At 40.1% G+C, this 24,015-nt stretch overlaps 1 protein-coding gene and 1 long non-coding RNA gene across 3 annotated transcripts in view; one reads left to right on the top strand and one right to left on the bottom strand.

Moving 5' to 3' along the window:
- The window catches only part of LAMC1 (laminin subunit gamma 1), a 104,849-nt gene that overhangs the window by 63,727 nt on the left and 17,107 nt on the right, over positions 1-24,015 (bottom strand). The gene's annotated exons all lie outside the window — the stretch shown is intronic.
- Positions 1,283-8,092, top strand: LOC311613122. 2 transcript variants are annotated; one of them, XR_014793398.1, is made up of 3 exons: positions 1,283-4,577; positions 4,615-6,045; positions 6,185-8,092. It is a non-coding gene; the product is annotated as an uncharacterized lncRNA (long non-coding RNA). The 2 variants fall into 2 exon arrangements; XR_014793399.1 differs by having other exon boundaries at positions 4,615-6,156; positions 6,308-7,029.

Genomic DNA, 24,015 nt, shown 5'->3' with positions numbered 1-24,015 from the left:
AGACACACCTTATTTCAGTAAAATTCTTTTAGGCTTAACTGGAATTGAGACTATGTTAGAATTTTGGAGGAAAAAAAGTCTTTTAAAAACCTAAATGAGATAAAAGTCCAATCTGTATATCCAAAGGTAGGCAATGAAAGAGGTTTCCATTACTTCTATTCAGCTGTCTGATATTTAAGTGAAGTTTCTTCTTTCACTCTTGCAGCACTGAATTGAGAACTTCCAAGATTTTTGTTCTTATAGACTCCAATGACTGTGAATTAAAATATAAAATTAACGCATCAGAATGTGAAATAACTTTTTCTAATACATAAAGTGTCCAAATCCTTTATAATGGGGAAGATGGAAAAGATGTTGTATGTTCAGCTCTCTTTTAGGTAAGTACTCCACCTCTTCTTCATGAACTAAACATGTGACTCAGGCTCAATATTATGGTACAGTCATGTCCACAGAGCTGCCTGGGGACCTTGCAAGGACCACCTGAATTAATTGTCACAAGGCTTCAGAGAAGCAAGACTATATTTACACTCAAAGCTCACCATAGTCACATTATCACAGATGGTGCCCCCAAATAACCAATTTCAGAAAGTCACGCTTCACCTGTGTGCTAGTATTTGTTCTTAGTTCCAAATTAAACAGTTCCCTTAATTCTCAAGAGATTATTTTTACCTTTTAAAAAGCATAAAAGTACCCCATGTTCACCCAGACATCTGAACCACAAGGAACAATAAGCTTCTATCCTAAATACATTCAATTTTTCATTATTCTTGGTAGTTATCCTCCTATAAAATAAAAGGCTAATATGTAAATAAACCCAACGGCGAAACAACCAGTCGCTATGACATCACTGACCACCAGGGGGCAGGCACTCAATGCCGGAGCTGCCCCCTGGTGGTCAGTGTGCTCCCACAGGGGTAGCAACGCTCAGCCAGAAACCAGGCTCGTGGCTGGTGAGCGCAGCAGTGGTGGCAGGAGTTTCTCCTGACTCCGTGGCAGTTGGACATCCTCTGAGGGCTCCCGGACTGCAAGAGGGCGCAGACCAGGCTGAGAAACAACTCCCCCCACCCCAGTGCACAAATTTTGTGCACCGGGCCTCTAGTGTTCTCTAAAGTTGCTATAAACACCAACTTAACAAATATTGAAGCAATACTCCCAGAGGAAATACAGGCTTAGATTCTTGCAAGCCTCTGGTCACATCCAGTCAACAGATCAACCTTGTCCTATGAGTGCTGCTGTTTTAGGACACCTCATTTAATACATATTATTGATTCATTACCATTGGGGTCATGGCCAACATTGCTACAAATTCGTGCCTGAACAAAGCTAACCTAACACACGCATTTCCTCCCACATCAAAGCCTTCTTGTGCTTAGGGACACTAGACCCCTGAAGGCCATTTTAGGTAGCACAATCAACAAAAGCACAAAAATGTGCAAAACCTGGCAGTAAATAGACCATGGGAAGGACACATTTGTAGCATAGGAGCTGAAAAATGAAGGCAGAGCGCGTCCCCTGAAATTCAGCTATGGATGTGCATATCAGAGGACTCACATTTTTCACTGCTCTGCACATGTCCCCAAATAACTGAGAAAATGATCTGAATATTGATTTGTGGGTTACAAGTGAGTAGGCTATTTTGCAAATACCAAATCTGTGAATAGTGTCCAGAAAAGAAAAAAAGTAGAAGGCCTATCCCTATTGTTTTAAATAGGCTATCCCTATTGTTTTAAATAGGCTATCCCTATTGTTTTAAATTATAGCTGTGACTGGATGCAGTTTCAACTTTCAAGTGAGAAACCCCACAGGATAAGAGCTACAGGACACAATGTAGAGCATGTTCCTACACCCACGTGCAGACAAAACATGCACAGGTCCAAATTACTCATGATGTCTCTTCCTCCACCAATCGCTAATTCCCTAACCTGACCACCTATACGTACACACACACACACACACACACACACACACACACACACCAACTTTCAAATTTAGAGCCTTGAGAGACATTTCCTGGATCTGCCTTTTGTGCAACAACAACAACAAAATAAACATGGGCTTCCTGACATATAAAATATGGTTTCCTAAACAGCAATCTTGAGAAGTGCTGTTACTTTGTATAGCGACACAGCAGGTGGCAGGGTGTGATGAGACAGGAAATGAGAACAAATGTCTCCCACGCAAACTTGCGGACCACCACAGGGAATTCATCCACACACAAGAACACATCATCAGCCACTATCTGCAGGGTTTCTCCTCCTTCAACTCACCCCCACCCACTGCTCAGTTACCCTTTCACCTGCCTGACAATTCTTTCCATATAATTCTTTCCATGTTAACCAGAAATTCACCAAGGGTGACATTACAATGAGAAAGACTCCACTAAATTCAAGTACAGAAAAATTCCTAATTCCTAAGCAATAATAATAATTCTGAATTCTCTAAATTAAAGCATTTCTTCTTCTTAAGCCCCCAATTAAAAAAAAAAAGTAATATTAATATCTCTAGCAATTGTTAAGTCCCTGTCCCCTCACCACCTCCAAAGAAAAAGGGTTCCTTAATTACCCACTAAATATAGCATTGGTTCCACTTATAGAAATCTAATAGGAGCTTTTATCTCACTACCCCAGAGGTCAAAGTATCCAAATAAATGCAAATGGTGGTAATGACCCTGACAACAAAGGAAGAACACACAGATGCTACCATCACCCCCAAAACTGGAAGCACCCCAGGAACACCTGAGCATCCACAAAGCCTCTCAGTCATCTAAACGCTACAGCAGGCTAGAGTGACACTGACAGTCAGGACACAGAACCCAACCAAAGGGGCTCAGCTCTGAGGCCCCACAGAAGCACTGGTCCCTGGTCCATTTTCTTAAAACCTCAGATGCTCTAGAGTGGAAGGAACAGAAGAATTCCCAACACAACTACTTCATTTATAGGTGAGGAAATAGGCCCAGAGGTTAAATGATTTGCTAACAGTTTAACCATGGAATCAGGGACTCAACTGCATGACTCTGTAGTTGCCTCATGAAGGGCTAGGGGAGGATGACTTCATAGGCAATAAAATCACCACAGTTTTATAAAACACAAATCTGGTCATTCCATCCCCTTTCCCAGGCTTCTAATAATTTCCCAAAGCACTTCGGACTTTAAAAAGTTCCTAAACACGTGGCATAAAGATTTTCATGGCCAAGTCCATGTATCTCTTACCTAATTCTGCACACGCCCTACAATCCAGCACGTTCATTCATCTGTCCATACACTCAATCATTCTTTGAGTAATTATTTATGAAGAGTCTACTCTGCGCCGGGCACGGTGCCATCCCAAACTACTTAACATTCCTCCACTGAGTTTCTCCTTCTGGACTCCGTGACTTTGCCCACACCACTCTGTCCACCTGGCACGTTCTCCCCACCTTCCACATCTGTATTCCCTGGAGTACGTAGGGCATGGTAAATGAATTAACTCAATAGTTATTGTATAAATAAAAAAATGTACAAAGACCCTGAGGTTTAGATTAATGTGCCAAATATGTTATATCCGATGGGTGCCTGAGAACACTCGTCTTCTTTCGATTGACACAAAATTCACATACTATAAAATTCACCCACTTGAAGTTTATAATTCAGTGGATTTTTGTACATCCACAAGACTGTGCAGCCATCATCACGATCCAATTTCATATACTTTTATCACCCCTCCCCCCAAAAAAAACAAAAAACACCAAACCCAGGAGCAGTCCGTCCCCATTACCTTAATCTACCTTCTGTCTCTATGGGTTTGGGTACATTTCTCATGACAGGTGAATACCCTAAGTATTTAAATATTTTTAAAACATCCTAACAAGAAATTCAGCAAACATATTCACTCAGACTTTTTATTTTTTTATTTTTTGAGAAATATTGAAAAATAAAGGCAAAATTCACCTTTACATAATATACGAATTCCAGCTTAACTTTAATAAACTCTTAATGCAGTTTAACTTTAATAAACTCTTATTTATTCCCTTATAGGCAACAAATAGCACACTCAGTATTTCCAGGGGGGGAAATGAAGCCCAAGAGGGGATTTTTGAGAAAACAGTCTGTAGACATCTACAACTAAAATTCACATATCCCCAATAATAGAGAAAGTAACATGAATATTGATTTTCAGGTTACAAATAGTGAGTAGGTGATTTTGCAAAAGCCAAATCTGTGAATGGTGTCCAGAAAAAGTAGAAGACCAACTGTGCTGCCCCTGTTATTGTTACTTTAAATTACAGCTGTATCTGGATGAGATACAGTTTCCTGGCCGTCCAGTCAGTTCAGGGACACTCACATACTGCTGTGGGCTCGGGTAGTCTGATCTGCCGGGGGACCTTTTGAACTATGAGAAAGCCCTTGATTCGAGCCAGGAGCTAACTTTGGCATAAATGTGTGGCGCTGCAGCATGCTTTGCACACAGGTGCACAACCTGTTACTAGCGCTCAGAGTGTAAGATGGACAGAGTCTTGGACCCGCAGTCTCCCTTTAGGAACCTGAATTGTAGAAATGCTAAGACGAGTGCAGACAGTGAAAGCCTGAGGATGCTCAGAGGTGAATCGCCTGGGACCGCTGGCACTGGAATGCTCAGTGGTGGATCGCCTGGTGAATCCCTGGCACTGGAACTGCTCAGGCAAAGCTGCAGTGACCCTTGTGGGCGTGCAGTAGGGGGATTCCTGCATCCCCATGGGAAACTGCACTTGGTAACTCCAAAGGTTCTCCTAACAATACGCTCTTGAAGACGAGGGACAGCCCTATCTGGTCTCACTTAATCTCTTCTCTACTTCCCTGTTTCTCCTCTCGGTATAGGCCATGGAGCGCCATGGAGAAGGCGACCATGATCAGGTCAGCATCAGAAGCCTTCCCACTGTCACTGAGGTGTCTGGGGCCACCTCTCCTGCTTATGCTGGTGGGAAAGGAATCCAACCACCTGCTTCACACAAATACTCCGTGCTTAGGAACAGACTACACTTTTCTAACCCTGCACCAGCAGGGCTGAATGGGCACAGTAGCAGTGACGCCAAGGTCATTGTCAGGGTGGTGGCAGGAGGGGAGATGAGGGCAGACCAGTTAAGAGACTATGGAAGGTCCAGACGCTGGACCCTTCTTGTCAACCTGGCAGAGTAAAGACAATACCAGTGTACAGAGTGGAGACCAGATAGTCTCCCAACACCAGACTGAAGCACTTAGGAAGAGAAAGAAAAAAGGAGAAAACTCCCACCACATGACCTTCCTATCCTGATAGGAAGTAGGAGGACAAGTCAACTCTAAAATCCCATGGAACCAGTCAGGGAGATTAAAATAATCAGCAGCCCAGGGGCCAAGGACCTGGCACCTTCCCCCAGGAATACTACAGCCTCAGCATCACCCAAAAGGAGCTGATTCTGGGTGAGGGATCTGTTCCCTCATCCCTCCCCCATTCTGCAGCTCTCTGTAGTCCAAGAGGGCACACTAGCTATTCATGGAACTTGTACAGATCGACTAGAATTGATCTCCAGGGTTATAATCCACCCACCCTTTCAATATGGGGAAACTTGAACTTTTCTGAAGTGGGTCAATTCTTTCATTTCTAGAAACTAATAAATGTCTACTATATCCCTTAAAAATAAATAAATAAAGAAGGTGTAAATTGGTCTGCTATGGCCTCAAGAAAATCCCAGTCTGGATCCTTTCTCCCCATCTAAGTTGAAGTGGGTATGTGATTTCTAGTATATGCTTGGGTTATCTCGACAAGACCATCAAGATGCCCAAAGAGTTTGGTGTGTTTGCAGCTATCACTGCACCAAATTGCCATTGCAATTAACTCTCACACTCTGCCATTGAGCTCGCCAGAGTGTGAGAGTTAAGTATGCCTGAAGTACTGCATACTGTGTGTCTGTAATAATCTGTGTCCAGAGATTTCAGTGGGCTTGGGACGGTCCATTTGTATATAGAGTGCTCGCAGTTTTCAATATGTTTGGCACACTGTGTTGGGAGGGGTAAATCTGTCCTGGTTATCAGAATGTACAGAGTTGTGCCTTTGGTATTGGAATTTACTGCCACATCCTAACAAGTTTCAATCACGGCCTGTTCTTCCAACTAGCAATGTGGCCCGAGGCAAACATGGTGGGTCTTGCTGGGAGGCAGTTTCTCAGTGTTCTGGTTATTAAGAATGTACAGAGTGGTGTCTTTGGTATTGGAAGTTACTGCCACATCCTAACAAGTTTCAATCACAGCCTGTTCTTCCAACTGGCAATGTGGCCCGAGGCAAACATGGTGGGTCTTGCTGGGAGGCAGTTTCTCAGTGCTCCATCCAGAGCACAGATGCATGCAATGAGGAGCCCATCGCTACCTATAGTAACTATACCCTACTTGCCACAATCCTGAACCTCACACTTCATATTCATGTAAGGGAAGACAGCTGTTAATTCTGACCTTGAAAAGTCTCACGTTCTAGACTCTGATCCTCTCACTGCACCTCTACCCCAGACTGAAGGCTTCTTTCTAAACATCTGTCATCCCAATAGCTCCCTCCTGCCTTTGCATCCACAGATAGTGAGGGCTTAAATGAGGCTGAAGAACAGGGTTCTCCAGAGGTAGTTCAGACACCAGCATTAGGTAATCTGAGCACCACCCCAGGCTTTGAAAGACGTGGTTTAACAGCCCCATTAAGACCCAGGCAGCTGGGCTGGAAGGCTTGCAAATCTTCTCCCTGACATCATGAGCCTATTCTGAGTTTTCTCAACTTCTCCCATTCAAATGAAAATTTTAAAAGTAAACACTAATTATAGTTAAATATATTGCAGTTAATTCCCAAGAAAAACACTAGCAGGTATGTTCTGAACCCTGAAAAACAGAGCAAAGTCTTAAAGAGCAAGCTGTTTCTATAAACAAACCAGTAAATATGTACTAGTTTGCAGCCAAATAAACTATTTTCGCATTTCATGAAAAAAAGACAAAATTAAGAGAGATTGCTAATAAAAACCTACCAGGGGAAAATATATAATAAACAAAATGCTCTTACCATAGAGTAAGGCTATAAATTATAAAGAAACTTTGAAAATGTTAGGAACAATTTCGTGTAGAAAACAATGAAGAGAAATCTCCTAACTTCAGCTGCAGGACTGAAATTTCCCAGTATTGCACTAAAACCAGATTAAAATGCACATTCTAACCTGCATTTTAGAGGGAAAAGAATGAGGTGGAAAAGCCAATATTGACTTATATTGTCTCTAGAACTCACTGACACATAAAAAAAATCAGAAACAATGGGGCCATGATAACAAAAGATAGAGAAATGAAATGACATTATTTGTGTGTATCTGCTCTTATTCCAGAAACATCATATCCTACTACTAAGTGGTAAATGTATGAGTAAAGGTCAAGTCTCCTTGGGAAAATTATTTTTCTAGGCCATTACTTTCTTAGCTGTAAAAATAGAAACACTGGTCCATAGTCCCTTTTCCTCAAATCTGAAATTCAGAAATTCCCATAAGCCAGTTTTTGTTGTTGTTTTTCAGTTAGCAGCAGATTCCTTTGGCAGAAAAGCTCACTGGTAGCAAAATCTGACCTGAAGGACATGGGGCTATTTATAGTCATCAGTCCACTTATGCGTGACTTTTCTGTATTTCACTACAGAAATAGTCATCCGTTCAATTATGGGATTCTTGGCCAAAAACTGTTCGGGGAGGGAGAATATATAATACAAAGTATCCACACTGCACTCCCTTTCTAAAAACCCAAAAAATTCATGAATTCTGAAACACGTTTTGCCCCAAAGGTAACTGACTGCACACCTGCAATAATTTAGCATCTACTTCACAGAGTGGTTTTGAGGATCATGAACTTACAGAATGCTAGGATAGTGCCTGCACATGGTAGGTCCATTTCAGGAGTTAGTGGCTGTTGCTAGCCTTCCTGGACTAATCCGAGGGGTAGCAATACCCCTAAAACATTTCTGGTTTCATTTCTTCTTCATTCATACCCCAACGGATGTACTTATCCCTCTTTGAGCATGTACAAAAAACGAGTGCTGGCTAACTATTTCTTATACCTTGGACTGTTGTATCTCAGGTGCTACTTTAATCTATATAAAATAATTATCTTTCACGTTAAGTTCATTTAAGCATTTGAGATTAGGACAACTGTATCCAGCACCATTCATACAAAAAGAAACCACAGTACAAAACAGATAACCCATTCAAATGTACCATCCCCTTAGGCAATACGATTGCATAGCAAAGGCTTTTTAAAAATAATTATTCCATTTTCAAGTAAGAAAATGAGTATTACTAGGTACTTTCGATCTAACCCATAAGCTTCTTAGAAAGTTACTAGGAAACAGACCCCAAGCACAGGTCCCTCTGTGCCATGGGAAGCTCTGAGTAATGGACTCCAATCCACTCGTTTTCTGGGAGATTCATCAGAAGCAACAGCTATACACAGTGAAGTTTCTTTTTCTCGTTCATTTTATCACCCATGCGAAGCCCAAATAACATTCCTTTCCCAAGGCCTCTCTGCTATCATGATACTCCTAACACTATGAATATTGAGGTCAATATCGATAAGCTACAGAACACTCAACGTGGAACCACAGCAACAGAGAAATGCACAAAATGGTCAACTTCAGGAGAAAGCACACTAATCATTCTGGGGGGGGAAAAACAAAAACAAAATAAGAGTGCTTCCATAACTTTAAAAAATGCACTTTTAAGAAAAACATTCTAGACAACATTAAAAGCTTTACAGATCAAAGATTACTTTTTATTTCTGAGCAAAGTCCCAGAACAGATTGGAAAGTCAGCAATAGTTAGACAAGGTTCTAGATGTAACATCTGTAAGAAGATGACCTGCTTTAAAGATTTTCCAGACCATAAAGTTCCCTTTCAAGAATACTGGTGTCAAAACAATCAATTAACTTCCAGACGTACCCTTAGAATTTATTTAAATGTAATTATGACTTCAGAAAAAATTATATACCAATGTCTAAAAACACAATAAGCGAAACTTATTGTCCCAACCTCATTTAATCTTTATTCAACACTTTAAGATCATAATGTCACTTATTTTTAGTTTGTTCAATCATAATAGACTTTAAAAAACAGAGAATGATAAATTTGAAAGATGCCTGATTTTTATTGCATTTTTCCTTATTAATAATACCAACAGTATACTCAACAAGACATTCATGTATAAGGCTACAGGGTACAAGATACAAAGGGAAATTGAAAACTTTAAAATGCAATATAAATCTAAGTCTATAATAATAATAATAGTCACAATAGTAAATCCTCATGTACTAAATGCCACTATATGCCAATCACTATATGAGGAGTTTTACGATCCTTCTCTCCTTTAGTTACCAAAGTAGTCTGATGAAGTAACACGTCCTTTTATAAATGAACAAACTGAAAATCAAGTTTAAGAAACTTGACCAAGTCAAACACATTATAAATGGCAGAACTGGAATTTGAACCCAAGTCACTCAGCTCTAATCCTTGGCTCTTTCCATACCCTTCTGCCTCTCAGAGTCAAGAACTTCTGATTCTTGTCAAAGCTCTGGGCTTCCAAAGAAATATTCACACCGAACAAAATTTAAATTTTATAACGTTTACAATGTCTCAACACTTGCTATTAAAGATTCACACTACAATGGTTACTTTTGTGTGTCATCTTGGCTACACTATGGTATCCAGACAGTTGGTCAAACACCACTCTAGATGTTTCTGTGCACGTATTTTTTAGTTCTGATTAATATTTAAATCAGTAGACTCTGAGGAGAGCAGATTAACAGGGGTGGGCCTCATCCAATCAAGTGAAGGCCTTAATGACAAAGACTGATGAAGTTCCCTAAAGAAGAAGGAATTTTGCCTCCAGACAGCAGCATAGAAATTCTGGCTGAGTTTCCAGCTCTTGGGCTTAATCCTGCAATATAAACTCTTAACTGGATTTCTAGCCTGCTGGCCTGCCCTACAGAGTTTTCAAACTTGCCAGTCTCCACAAATATGTAAGCCAACTCCTTAAAATAAATTAGTATATAGAGATTTATGTATGCATGTACTTATTATATGTTGATTTATACATACATGTACGATGAGTATGTTTGTGATGTGTGTGTATATCTACCTCTTATTGGTTCTGTCTCTCTGGAGAACCCTGACTTTTATACTTAGATGCATTACATATAAAACTTTAAACATCAAATGAATTAACGCAGACAGATAAGTCAAATTGTTTTTACACAAACATTGGGATAACTTTTCTCCATCTCTGTGGTGTACTTGTGTGCCTTTAATTAGGTTGGTTCTGCTCTGTCTGCATGTGAATTCCTTTGTGGGCTTGTGCACTTGCATAAAACTTTATAAGCACGCACACTGTCATTGTCCTTGCGTGCCACACTGATATGCCAGGGAAAGCCTAAACTCGCCTGCTCACCTGGTGCCTGCACCTGCCACAATGTAAGAGTTAACTCTACAACAATAAAGACACTTTAAAAAAAGAGATTTAGGCGCTGTTTTCCGATTGTCACTGTCCACGACAAGGGTGACAGAAGGAAGCTATGCTATTTATTATGATACTATAGGTACAGCTTGTAAATGACAAAAGAACTGACAAATTATTTCCCAAGCTTCCTTCTGGGCCCACAGCCCAGCAAGAGATGAGCCTAACCTGAAATAAATAAATAAAAATGTAAATGTGCTTAAAAACCCCCGGAGACAAGAGTTATTACAGAAAGAACTTCTGTTCCCCTTTGAAAAATCAGAGTATAGACTTTCAGAGTTAGGTGTTTTTAGACACGCATGCCAAAGACTTAAATAGAAAGGACTTTACTTTTGAAGGGAAGAGGGAAAGGGGAAAAAAATAACACCTTGGCAAACCAAAATGTGAGAAACCTAAAAGTGAACCACTTTGCCAGAGCTGGAGGTTTGTTGTTTTAAGTCTCTCCTCTTGCCTTTCTCAGCCCTCATTAACTCACATCTGGATCGCTGCAATCCTTTAACTAATAGTATTCCAGGATCCAAACTTTTCCTCATTCCAAACCATCCCACCCCGAGGCGAATTTCCCCGTAACTCTTCACTCTGCTGTGTAAGCAAGCCACTCCTCTGACAAGAAACCTAAATGGCTCCCTTCCGTAAGACAGCTCAACTCCTTTGCTTCAGGTCACATGTGTCAAACACAAGGCCCGCGGGCCGAATCCAGCCTGCCAGGCCTTGCAATGTGGCCCGCACCGCGCTGTCATCACTGCACTCCGCTGTCAGTTTATGACATTGTCAGTTTATGACTGTTCAGTAAACCATTCGGCCCGCGATTTAGGCTGGATTTTAGATTTTGGCCCCTTCTCTGATTGAGTTCGACACCCCTACTTCAGGTGAAAGCCTTCCAAACGAAGTGACCCAGTCTTCTCATTTACACAAGCCCACTTCCCAACACAGACCCTTCTTTCCCACTCAACTGTCTCGTTCTTCCCATCAAAATAAGGCTAATTTTGCACCCTTATCTCTACTCGTGTTGTTCTTTCAACTTAGGATAACCTCTAATCAGAGTAATTTATGTTTCCAATCATTCATTCATTCATTCATTCACTCGTTCACAAGCATCTCATGAGTATCTTGTGCCAATCTAATACTAGGGATACAAAGAGGACCAAGACCTGACGTCAGGGAATGTAATGATTATTGGGTGAGTCAGACGTGTAAACATATCACGAGGACACAGTTTAATAATTGCTGTAACCTTGTGTACAGGGTGCTATGGAAACACAATGGAAGTACTGATTCACTGTAAAGAAAGGTAGGAAGTGAGGAGACCACGGTCCAAGAGGTGGAATTTTTTGAATGAAGTCTTGGAAGATGACTAATGGGGAGCGGTGGGACAGGATAAAGGGACAACCGCTACTTAAGAAAAGCAATGAAAATGCATCCTGCGGTTTGGGAACTGCAAGAGATTCCCCAGGACTAAAATACGAGCAGTAACCACGGAGCACGCGGTCACGTAGGCTCTTAGATGTGTGAGGGGGAGCCCGGGAGGATTCCTAAGCAGTGAAACTGGTTAGATGTGAGGTTTTAAAAGGTTTGTTCTGAAGACTGTCTCCTCAACATCAGCAGAGCCTTCTTGTGATGGTTATTTTTCTGTGACAGCTCCTCTGGGCCAAGGGGTGCTCAGATCCAACATTATTTCTGCGTGTGTCTGCGAGGGTGCTTCCAGGTGGCCTAAGCATTTGAATTGGACTCAGTGAAGTAGATTGCACGCCCCAATGTGGTGGGCATCTCCCAATCCTGAATAGAAAAAGGCAGAGGCAGGAAGGATTCACCCCATCTTGCTTCCCACCTCCCTGCCTGCGATGCTGAGGATGGTCTTCTGCCCTCGGGCCGGAACTGACACCATCAGTGGCTCCCGGGTTCTCGGGCGCCTCTGGTCTCGGACTGGAATCACACCACCAGCGCTCCTGGGCCTCCACCTTGCAGACAGCAGATGGTGGGAGAGCTCAGCCTCCATAACCACGTGAGCCAATTTCTCATCATCAATCTCTCCATTCATATATATTTCCTCCCCTCTGGAGAGCCCTAATACATCTCCCGGCTACCACACTGCTCACGTTTCTCCCATTGCTTTCCCCCCTCCTGCCTTGAACTCCTGGAATAAGAACAGCTGCCAGGATGGAGCATTCGCTGTGTCCCCACACACTGAGCCACACACTCCACACCACCATCTTATTTAATCCGCTAAGATCTCTACGGTAATAGAGTCAGAAAAATGTTATTGTCCAAATATCACACAGCTTGTAAGTGGTAGATGGTATTCAAACTGACTCCAGATTCTGTGCTCTGCATCCATCGTGACTGGCCCTCTCCTTGTCTTCTCCCCGTTCCACATCTGTGTCCTCTCCTTACTCTCTTATAGATTGCTGCGGGACCTGGGTTCTATGCCCACAGCGGCCACACATTAATGGTTGACTCACACTGGGCAGGGAATTTACCCTGGCTACTTCCCTTGGCTAAAATAAAGAATTAGAGCAGATGGCTTCTCAAATCACTTCATTATCTCCTACCACACATTTGGGTCAATACAAACCACAAGTGTGGGTATAGAACAGGGCAACCGGGCTGACAGAACCTGGGATGTCATGTCCACCGAGATATAACTTATGAATGGTCCATCCATCAATCTTCAAGCACAACACCTCTCAAAGCAGGAAGCCACGCCTGGATTAGTAAAATCATCCCCAGGGAAGGCCCCTCTGACCTCTGAACAGGAGGTTTAGCCTAACACTGTCTCCTCCGGGCATGGATGCTCTGCTTGTGAAGGCTTGATGTCGAGACCACTTCACTACCAGGAGATTCTAAAAATCACAAGCTAAGCAATAAGCTGCTTCAGGGGACACAATGGAAGCAATTGCCTCCTTTAAATACCCACCCAACTGAGAAACAAAACAAAGCAGATCCTGCCCTGGTATAGCTATCTTCCGAGAAAATCTCTGGAGACTTTATTCCAAAGAAAGAAAATGCTACATACTACAAAACAGAACAACATATCCATATTACCTTATGTGAAGAGTCCTTGGCAGCTGAGATTGGAGCTGATGAGTCTTATCTTTAATAAACATGTCAGTAGCTTTTTGTTTGTGGTTTTGTGTGTGTGTGTGTGTGTGTGTGTGTGTGTGTGAGGGTTTTGTGGTTTTTTTCCCTCCTTCATTAATCACCTTCTTTCACCCTCCAGGGAAACCAAGTAGGTGGGCAAAAATTCCTGGAGGTTTTCTGGGAGGTACTTAGAACACCCACACCCAGAGACATAAAAAAAAATTTTTTTTTTTTTAAAACTACTTCAAGTCTAGATAAACAATTTTAATTTGCTTAACAGGAAATATTAGTATGAGTAGAGATAAAATATTTACACATTGAGACATAGAAAATGTTACAGGAAAATGGAAAAGATGTGTAAGAACTACAAAACTTCAACCTAAACCCTGCAAGATGTGTTTTCTAATGAGTCATTCACATAGCAGACTCTCAGATCCACCAAATCCACCATTCTCTCCTGGGGACAGAAAAACAATATCACTCACTATTATCTATGATAATAAATGCAGAGAAGAAACAAGACCAGGCTTAAATCTACACCTGCCAAGCAAATTAAAATATAACCACAGTTTTCACCACAAAAAAAGTAATGTGTTCATTTCAAGAATCAGACAGCCATAAAGAAGAAGGAAACTAAAACATTGTAAAAATTCAGTCAACCCCAATATCCCTATGCTATTGGTATAAAATACAACTATTAACCAAAACTCACATTCATTCAGCCACACAACCAGCAGGCTTGAGATAAAATCTTTAAATTGTGTCTTTACCGGTAAGTATATTTCCAAGAACTGACTACATTTAGGATAGATCAAACAGCCAAAAGTGGTGAAGTTTTAGGAAACTACATCACAGACAAAAAACTAAATGTCCTCCCAGGTTAGAATGAGAGAGTCTCTTTTTAGAATGGCCAAATATACTCAATGACATAAACTGATGGCTTATATTTAGAAAGAGATGAGGTCTGCTAATATTTGCTAACCAAGAACAAATCCTAAAGATGACCTTTAATTATGAATTGGTTACTTTTTAGGTGTTCAACTGCACCTAAAAAATATACATACATTTAGTGAGGATACAGTATTTTGGTAGGAAAAGAAATAACCAAAAAAAACATTCAGAGAGACTAAATGAAGTTGATGTACAATGTATGTTTTCAACTTCCCACCCCCACCAGCTTAGGCTAATCTGAAAGTTGTTATAAAAGTTTTTAAAATAAATTTCTGTGTGGTTTGGGATGGTCCAGGAAGTTTCCAGAGACACAGGCAAACTAGTCAAACTGGACACTAGCCTGCATCCTGAAATCTGTTTACCCATCAAAGGTGGCTAAGGAGGGGCACAGAATGAAAGCAGACCTCCAGAATGAAATGCCTCCAGAAAGCTATGAAGCAGGCACCCCGGCTGCTCTGAAATATAAACACACCTGCCACTAGCAAATGAGAAGCGGAGAGAACTGGGTGGGCACCTATCTGTGTCTCTCTGTATCTGTCTTGTGGGAAAAACAACAGGTTTCCCGAAGGCCTCCTTATTCCCACGGCCTCTTAACAGCCCAGGAGGCCGTGAGCTCTCCAAGGCACAGACTCTCTGATAAAGCCCATGGTCCTCAAAGCTTTGCACGCAATAGGTGCTTAGTAAATTATACCTATGGTGTGTGTGAGCTTAAATAAGACAGAATTACTCAATTATTATACCTACCTTCTAAATACGACAGGTATATAGACTGTGAGCAGGAGCATACCTGGAAGAGGCTTCTCTGTCCTACTAGGTACAGGTCTATATACATAACCTCCTAGTCCTATTTCTTTGGGGTTTTGTTTTTTAAAGAAGCTCAAAAATTGAGATGGTGCGCAGAGTAGTGGAAAGAGGACCAGTGAGAGGTGAGAAACCTGACCTTAGGCAACCACTCGGTTCCCTGGACTCCAGTTTCTTCTTCTGTGAAATGGGTGTGGTGGTGAAATGAATTCTGAGGTCTCTGAGGTCCCTTTAAACAAGTGGTACCAAAGAATGAGGATGGAGGGTAAGATCAATGAGCTGGGGGCGGAGGGAGAGGGGACACTCAGTGAAGAGCCCTCAGGAATAAGAGTGCTCAAATCAGGCTTGAGAGATGGGGTACTTGTCCACTGGACAACAAATACTCTGGGATCGGCAAGGTCAGGTGTTCATACAGGGCAAGTTTTGAATTACATGAGACCTTTATAAAATCTTTATAAAAAGTTTTCTTACTGCTACCGCATTTAAGGCTTTGCTGGGGATCAGCTTAAAGGTGGTCCCAGCACCTGTCTTCCATTCAGTAGCCAACAGGAATACCGACCAGAAAAGAGCCTGCTTTCTCAGACACAAGACGCAGTGATAGGAACTTGGTCTGAAACTTCAGCTAAGCTTCAGTTCTCATGCAAAAAACGCACAGCCTCAGGATAGCTCTGGCTCCTTTCCCACTGCTCTCCAGTAGAAGCCAAGGAGAAGGGCAATTTCTGCTGGGAGGGAGTCCACAGGTTCTTTTTAAGCAATGTTCCAGGAAGGAAGAGAGGCTAATTCCCCTTGGGAAAGAAAAGCTTAGCCTCTCATATCAATACCCCAGAGGCTCAAAACTGTTCCACTTATCTACTGCTGCACAGCAAGCTACTCTAAAGCCCAGTGGCTTAGGACAACCATTGTTTTTATATCTCATGATTTTGAGAGTCAGGAATTTGGGAAGGGCTCAGCTGGGTGGTTCTTGCGCTCCACACAGTGTTGACTGAAGTCACTTGGTAGTATGCATCTGGCAGCTGGGGTGGTCATACATGGTGCCCTGATGGGGATGGGATGGGTAGCTGGACACAGCTGGGAATAGCCACCAGAGTGCCTGTCCACGTCCTCTCAAGCCTGTTGGTTGTAGGGTAGTCAGACTTCTCCATGACGCTTGGGCTTTAGGAGACCCAGGTGGAAACTTCACTTCTCTGGAACTGGTATGTCATCTTACCTTCTACCCATATGGGTCAAGAAGGTAACAGGCCAGCCCACAGGCAGAGGGACAAGTGTTCAAAACACTGGTAGTCATCTTAATCCATTGTAACAACCAAAATCAGAGCTGCATCCAAAGCAGTCATGATTTGCTAATTCCTGAATATTGGACATTTAAACATCATTTTGACTAGTCAAAAGGACATCTGACTACCTCACATTAAAAGGAGAGGAGAAATGGGGAATTTTTAGAGCAAGAGATACACTCTGACTGTTAAGAGTTTAAGACTGAAACACCTACAGGCCTTACAAATATGCAATTCTTTTCATTCAAAGAATTCTGCCTAACAAAACAACCAGAAAGGCACATAAAGTTAGGCAAGTATATCAAAGCATTATTGGCAATAGTCACAAAATTGAAGTAACCTACATTTCTAACAAAGGATGGGATAAATATATAAATACAGACAAAAATTACTTTTAAACAATTAAACAATGTAATAAAATCCACAGGCAGAGTCAACAGGCAATGAAACCCTACACTCCAGTGTGATCAATAGCAACTATTTGAAATCTGACGGATAAAGATCAATTAGTAGATAATTGATTGGGACCTGTATTTCCAGCGTATAGGATGCAAAGCCCAATCAGGCAAGGATATTGAGTTTGGAAGACCAATGCGCAAAAACATACGTAAAATGCTACCCAATACAGATATGATTTACCAGGGGTACTGCCCCAGCTCTTGCTGTATCCAGAGTAAAAAATAAATAAAAAATATAACTCACACAGAAGAGAGATGGTCCAGATTGATTTTTTTTTTTTTTTTTTTTTTTTTTTTTTTTTACAATGTGGTAAGAATGGAAGAATACGGTGTTTAGGGACAAGAAAAACAAATTTCCTCTCTAGGAAACAAAAACAAATCTCACACAATAAATCAAATTCCACATTGGAGAAAACAGCTATCAAAAGTCAACAATATATTGCCCTAGCTGGTTTGGTTCAGTGAAAAGAGCATCGCCTGTGGACTGAGGGGTCCGGGGTTTGATTCCGGTCAGGGGTACATGCTGAGGGGCCCCAGTGTGGGGCGTGCAGGAGGCAGCCAACCAATGATACTCTCTCATCAATGATGTTTCTATCTCTCTCTTCTTCTCCTTTCCTCTCTGAAATCAATCAAAATATTTTTAAAAGGTCAACAATACAGTGTTGACATACCTTTTTATATAAAGTTAAAAAGCATGACTTCTTTTACTACAATTAAACAATTTTAAAGTAAACATTTTAAATGCTTCCACCACACATTATTTGAATGCTATAATTACTCTCAGACAAGTATTAAGGCCTTTCCATTCCTATACATCTTCTCTACAACCAAAAGCGATGTATATGCCCCTCCACCATGGAAAACATTATGATGACACTCACCACTGAGACTCCCTGAAAAAGCAGTTGTGCTTTTTCAACGAATAGGGAGAGTTACAAGGAAATATGGAGAACTTCCTCCAACTTCCTACCATAATGGGGGGAGTGGGGAGGTGTAGACTAAATATATCAGCAAGCACTTCTGGAATACACACCAGTTGCAAAGAACTATGTTAATGTTGGAGATACAAAGAAATTTAAGATATAGCCCCTACCTTCCATGTCTCCAGTTGGTGAAACCAAAAAGTTAATACAAGATAGTACTTGGGTCAATAACTAACACCTGATATTTGGGAAGATGCTTTGGCTTCCAAGTACAACAGACTGGGTTGTGGGGGGCGGGGGAGCGCGGGGCAGAACTCGGAGGCAGGACACAGGAGACTGCACATGATGATTCTCAAGCCACCAGACTCCTGCTCCTTTCTTATAATAAACATTCTGTAATGCCTCCACATTACTATCCCCAAATGAAATGAAATCCTTAAGTTATGTAATCTACAACATCTATGACTTCCAACTAGGGTGTGTGTGTGTGTGTGTGTGTGTGTGTGTGTGTGTGTGTATGCGCGCTCGCGTGTCCCAAACTATAATGTAAACCAGAATTAAAAGAAAACATGCTAATTTCAAATCTTGGGGATTACTACAGTAGAAGGCATGGCAAACCTATCTGACACTTGTACCTACTCACTACATCATAAGTTAGAATTTTAAAAAATAGGATTGGATGCCATTCTGTATAAGACACACAGACAATGAAGGGGCAGAGGTACAGGTAAACCCTGCAATGAAAACTGGCGTCAGAAGTAATCACAGACTAGATTCACCTGATGTTTTGAGACAGAGAGGATTATCGCTTTAACTGAGTAGGTATAACATGTCAGGACAAATTACAGACTATCAGAGTGGAGAACATGAGGAACGATGATATACTTCTGCCAATGTGATCAGCTTGTTTCCTTATAAAATATTCCACTTAATTTAATTATCTCACTGTTCCAGAGGAAAATAACATGTTGGTTACTATTCATATGTAGGAAGAACTGTAAAGGCAAATTTCAACTGAATGTTATCAACACTTTTCTTTAACATCTGATACTTTAGAAAAGAGGCTAAGTAAGAATATGCAATACATACACAGAATCCCTCAGACTGTGGTCTGCCTGTGTGTTGTATGGGCAATCTGAACACCACAAGAGACACTGTTGGCAGCAAAATGACTTTCCTGATTGTAAACTCTTGTTGTTAAGCTCAAAAAATATTGACTTACATGGCACTTGTATTCATGAGAAATTATGTACAATAAAATCATGTTATAAAACCACTGTGTTTATGTATGAAGACAAAGTTATAGACTAGGCTCAGATCTTTATAACTGGGTTTTTTAATAGTATAAATGTCTCCTGGGAAATCCCACAGATGGGCAGGATTCAGGCAATTCTTTATTGTGTGGGACTGCCTCCTCTCCTCTCCTCTCTGAGACCCCCTCCCCGCCACCTGTCCACTATATGGCCCTAAAGTGACAATACTATAACTCCTTTCAGAACCATTTCTGTGGGGTTTACAGATGAATGATACGTGGGTCTTATCTATCCCAAGAACTCAAAAGACATGACATTTATCACATTTTACATTGTACAGACAAACTTTCTACCAAGTCACACAGATTCACCATTCTTTGTTCAAAGAACTTTAAGTTCAATCCATTTCTCAGATATAAATGAGGTTTCAAAGTGTATTAAATTTTAAAGAGAAGAGGAGGAAAGAGCTTAAAGCCTATGACCCACATTCATGATAGGAAAACCAAGAAGACTGTCCTAAAACAGCTCAGGAGCTTGAGAAATTTATCAAACTCTGCAATCAAGAGTGATTCAGTTATGAAAACTTAATAAAGCCCAGGTACCTCCAACAGGGCCTCCTGGAGTTGCCATGGAGACAGTTTGCTTTGTGTTTTAGGGACATAAATGTATTAATCAAGTCTTCACTGAATTTTATAAATATTAAACTTTTCATTATTCAAATTACCACTTATCAGGTCAAACAATATGGATAGCAACTAATTTGGTAACTAATTTTACCAAAGAAGTGAGTAGGACCTAACTATTACTAAGTTTAATAGTTTAGAGCTATTTTAATCCATTAAAATCTGTGCCCAAAATATTTCTTCCAGTGGTTTAATAGCAAAAAAAAAAAAAAAAAAATAAAAAAAAAGTCAAAAACTAAGCTGGAAAAAATTTTGTATTAATGCCACATCTCTTTACAAAAAAAGGAAGTGAGGTAGCTTACAGAAATAAATATTATGCCACAGAATAAAAAATAGCCTCAACAAAAGAAATGCAACCTAAAATAAAAACATTTCTCATCTTTTAAATTAGCAAAGCTTTGGGAATCACAGTATTTAAGGGCAATGTTTAAACAGAAATTTTGTATATTGTTCTAATTGACAAAGAAAAGAGAAAAATAAATAAAACAGTTAAGGATTGGTAGGAAGAAACAAGTGTCATTATTTACAGTGATTGTCTTCTTATAAAACCCAAGAGACTCTAAAGACAAATTATCAGAATTAATCAGAGAATTAAGCAAGTAGTTATAAGATCAACATACAAAAACCAGTGACATTCCTATACACCAGCAACCAACATGTAGAAAATGTTAATTTTAAAAAAAAATTATAAAAGATAAAATGTATCCAGGATTAAATCTAACAGAAAAAGGCCAACGCTTAGGTAGAGAGAATTAGAAACCATTACTGGAATTCATTAAAGAAAGGCTAAAATTATACTATGTTCATGGATAGAGAGACTCAATATTGTCAAGGTATCAATTCAACCCAGATGGATGTATAAAGTTCATGTAATTTCAATCAAGATCTAAATAGAGGTTATAGAAGAACTTGATAACCTGATTCTAAAATTCATGTGGAAGAGCAAAGGCCCAAAGACAGATAGGATATAACTAAACTAGAAGACTAAGTTTGAAAGGGGTTTGCCCAAGAAGTTAAGGACAACACACAAATCAATGTCAGATGGATTAAGAACTTAAATGTAAAATGCAAATTTTAAAATTTTAGAAGATCCTTAAAAGAAAATATATGAAGACAAAAAAAAAGGTTAACTACCAGAGAAAACACTGGTACACTTTATCATATTAAAATTAAGAGATTCTGTTCAAAAGATATCATAAGGAATATAAAAAGGACAAATCACACACACTGGTAGAAAATACAGACAGTACGTAACAGATAGAGGATCCGTACCCAGAATATATAAAGAATTCTAAGGAAAAAAGGGCAAAAAACACGGAGACGCTTTACAGAAAATGAAATATGGAAGACCCATAAACACATGAAAAGATTCTTAACCTTTAATTAAGCCACTGAAATATCATTTTAGACCATCAAATGGAAAAAACTTAAGAATTCTAACAATACTAAATTTGGGTCAAAAGCCTTATATTAACCCTACTGGTGAGCATTCAACTGGCATATCCACTGTGGAAAACTAGTTACATGATCTCATACAACTGAAAATACTTATTATGACCTAGCAACTCAATCAGAAACTCTCACACATGAACATCAGGAGACGTGTAAGAATATTCACAGAACATTATTCATACCAACAACAACAACAAGTCTATCAACAGGATGACCAATCAGTCACTGTAGTATAATCGCTTAATAGAAATCCTACAGAAGGATGCAAATGAACTCATTACCATTATTACACTTTAGAAATGTACTGAGTGACAAAAGCAAGTTGCAGTAGGTGACTGCACATAGTAAAACCATCCTTATAAACTCAAAAAACAAGCAATCCATTGTCTAAGGATGATAAAACTATCTCCTTTTGAAAGCAAGGGAATGAAACACAAAATCCGGGGTCGTGGGTACTTAGGGTTGGAAGAAGGGCTCCTCTACTCATTTACTTCATAAAGAAGTTTTCACTCCTACTCTGGCCTCTGTGCACTGAAACAATCAGTTGCATAAACCATATAATTATCTCTTTTATCTTGTATTTACCTGCAAATACTGAACAGCACTTCACGGTAATCCACATGACTTATTTCAAAAAAAACTCCAGAGGTGACCTGTTTGTTACTGGTGAGCCCTTGGGAACCACTAGCCTAAGTGACAACAGATTTCCTCACCGAGAAATAACCTCTGGGTTTGCTGGCAATCAGAACTGAGAGTTTAAAAGGGAAGTGGGACATTGTAATAACCTTCAAATGACACAGAGAAGGAATTTAAACACCTCCTTTGCAGGACTTTATACTGAGTGAGACAGAAATTCTTCAAGTCTCAAGTCTGAGAAAACTCCGCCATCCTAAAAAAAGAAAGGTACTGAACTTGGCATGGTGGATCCTGGAAAGGAAGAGGAGGCTTCCTAAAAAGAACACGTTTATTAGTGGGTTTCAGCCGCTTTCCTGTTCTGAAGAGAAAATGCATCGGAACACACAGGCAGGTCTTCTATTATTACTGTCCACAATAGGGCGATGTCCGGAAATTAGCCTGCACATATTTGTTAAATTTAGCCCTATGCTTCCCCTATCCGTTTCGAATTGAGTTTTCTGGTTCATCAAGACAGCCAAAGCACATGCAAACGCCTATCATTTCGCGAGGCAAGTACCTTGCCCTAACCTGCTGACCTAGTGGTTTAAGACATACTTCCTGTCCTCAGTGAACTCATGTGAGGAAAGACACATGAAAAAGATGCCAGAACAAGACAGCATGCTCAAGTGACCCAATGAGTGGTGCAATACCCACTGCTGTCTTCATCCTTCTGCATGTTGAAAGAATGTATTGAGAAGGCAAATTCCTTTAAAAAAAAAAAAATACTGGAATGATAAAGCCCAAAGGACATGACATATTTTAGGCAAAGGGTGATGGCAAAGGACTCTCCCTGAGCAAATGAAGATAACGAGTTTGACTAAGAAAAAAAAAAAAAAAAAAAGAGTAATTCAAGGAGATCACAATCTTTTAGAAAGCAAAAGCCAAGCTGAGAGAACTCAACAGGTAAAAGAAATCATTTATAACCATCTGTACGCTCATCCTCAAGATGAGAGATTTTTTTTTTTAAGATTCCAAGAGACACTGATTTACTACTAATTTAAAACAATAGGACAGAAAGAAAAACAAAGCTGTGCTAAGTAGGTAGGAAAATGGGGAGATGAATAAAGTATGAATAGAGGAAGGACCCAGATATCTGCTTCTGAGAACAAGAAATCAGAATTAACTCCAATTCAAAAAGTATCTCAAATGAGATGGCTTTAGTGCAGCCAGGTTCCTGACAAACTATGCATATGTATGGGAGATGAAATAGCATTTTTATAAATAAAAACAAAAAAACAAAAACAAAAAAAAAAACACAAGGAAAAAATACTTTTTCTTAGAATAGGTATTTTAAGTTAGAATTCAACCACTACTACTTCACTTAAACATTTCTATAACGCTCTTTTATGTACTTCTAAATATTCTTGCTGTAATTTGATAACCCATCCACTCAAATTCTCAAAGTAAGTGTTAAAATTCTTCCCTTGACCAAACAAAAGTTCCTAGTACGTGGGCTTTATTCATTTAGTTAGACAATCGTCAATTACCAAGTGCCTATTGGGTGCCAAATTTTGAGATAGACTTTAGTAGTCCTAATATTACTATCTATAGAAGTAGTATAACAATATAAATGTGATGCAACTTACCAAAATTCAAAAAGTGCTCAAGAGCAGAGGATTTTCCTGACACTTGACAACAAGCTATGACTTAAACTTAGTGTGAGGTCCTTGCAGCCTTTAATCAGCCTACAGTGTAAACACGTTTCGCTGCAGGAATACAAAAGTGTTTGTTTGGCTGGGGGTACTGCTACTGCTGTGGCTGTTATGTGTACACGTCCATTTTACTAAATTTACTCTGATCCATAAGTACCCAGCTCTGACTTACTGATCTAATGAATTTACACACAGTTCCTGCCCTCCGTGAACTCATATTCAAGAAAAAGGTCAACACATTAACAAAGATTCCAGAACAAGACAGGATGTTCAAGTGGCGAGTGGCACAAACAACAGGCACTGTTTTATCACT

The sequence above is a fragment of the Pipistrellus hanaki genome (assembly GCF_964339955.1).
Source record: "Pipistrellus hanaki genome assembly, chromosome: 18".
Classification (NCBI taxonomy): Eukaryota; Metazoa; Chordata; class Mammalia; order Chiroptera; family Vespertilionidae; genus Pipistrellus; species Pipistrellus hanaki.
This window is presented reverse-complemented; position numbering and strand designations above follow the sequence as displayed.